Genomic DNA, 1,694 nt, shown 5'->3' on the forward strand with positions numbered 1-1,694 from the left:
AAGCCAAGTTCGGGTTGGAGCTGATCTCAAGAACAATGCCAACATCAAGCAAGCAAACAAGTTTCAAGAGGAGTTTTCAAGGCTCGAAGCGTACAAGGTTTTCAAGAGATGCTTAAGCTACTTGATGTGTTTAACTAGGATGTCATTTTGAGTTCTAGACAAGGGTTCTTTGCAAGGCATTTTAAATCATTGTTCCCAATGCAAGTGAATGCAACCTATATGTTCTAGACTCAATCCTAAAAGTGAAAATGATGCAACTACATGTTTTTTTTTATGCATATATGTATGTACAATGCAATGCATGAGACTCAAATCATCAAAGAACACGTGATCAAATACTTGATACCTCCCCCAAACTTAGTTCACACAGTCTCTGTGTTAGGAAGTTGAAGGAGATATCGAAAAGAGAAAGAAATGCAAAGAAAGACTGGTATATACAATGGGAAGTGGTAGAGTACCTCTCTATGAAGCGTAGGAGGAGGCCGATGCCTCATCCTCGGTGTCAGCTTCCTCATCGGTCGAGGCAAGGGATGGAGATTTATTTCCTTATTCGGACTGTGGAGCTGGTGGGTTTCTCTTCTGACGGAGCAGTTCTTTCTCGGTGGCGGAAAGTCTGAGTGCTAAAGGACCAATTGCAGGCTGAGGCTGGGGGGTAAGGAAGTCAAAGTCTGATGATGAACATCCCGCTACAGATCCTCTAGTCAGTATATCAGCTACCTTCTTCATGAATTGAGCTGAAGCTTCTGCTTGCCTCTTCACAGTCTTACTCAGCGCCTTACACTTGTCCTTGAGCTTGAAGATTGTTCTGTCCTGAGCTTTGTTCCATCGTTGTAGTATAGTGGTAAGTATTCCCGCCTGTCAAGTATTTGATCACGTGTTCTTTGATAACCTCTTGAAACTTGTTTGCTTGCTTGATGTTGGCATTGTTCTTGAGATCAGCTCCAACCCGAACTTGGCTTGAATGAACTTAACCTCTCTTGCATATGGGCATTTGCATACTTGATCATGGATCTCAGGTATCAAGTATTTGATCACGTGTTCTTTGATGATTTGAGTCTCATGCATTGCAAACCCGCGCCACAACGCACAAGATCGTCGCTTGACGCGGGGGGGAGTCACGCGGGGTGCTCAACCCGCGCGCACAACGCACAAGTTCGTCGCTTGATGCGGGGTGGAGTCACGCGGGGTGCTCAACCCGCACGCACAACGCACAAGTTCATCGCTTAACGCGGGGTGGAGTCACGCGGGGTGCTCAACCCGCGCGCACAACGTACAAGTTCGATGCTTGACGCGGGGTGGAGTCACGCAGGGTGCTCAACCCGCGTGCACGACACACAAGATCGAAGACATTGTCGCGCAGGGAGCGCAACGCGGGTCCCGGTCGCTTGACGCGGGGTGCTCAACCCGCGCGCACGACGCACAAGATCGACAACATTGTCGCGCGGGGAGCGCAACGCGGGTCCCGGTGTCTCCTTCTACCCGCATCACTCGGGTCTAACCCGCTCAGGTATGGTTTCTAACCCTAAACCCGACCCGTTTCACCCCTAAAACTACCCTACCCCGTGTCTCTCTCTCCCATTTCCCTCATTCCTCTTTCAGAAAAAATCACAACCTCCCTAGCCAAATCATCCCATAACTCACTCAATTCTTCACCAAATCAACTCATTCTTCTTCCTAAATCCAAGCTTTCGCCC

This window comes from Brassica oleracea, chromosome C1, assembly GCF_000695525.1.
Source record: "Brassica oleracea var. oleracea cultivar TO1000 chromosome C1, BOL, whole genome shotgun sequence".
Lineage (NCBI taxonomy): Eukaryota > Viridiplantae > Streptophyta > Magnoliopsida > Brassicales > Brassicaceae > Brassica > Brassica oleracea.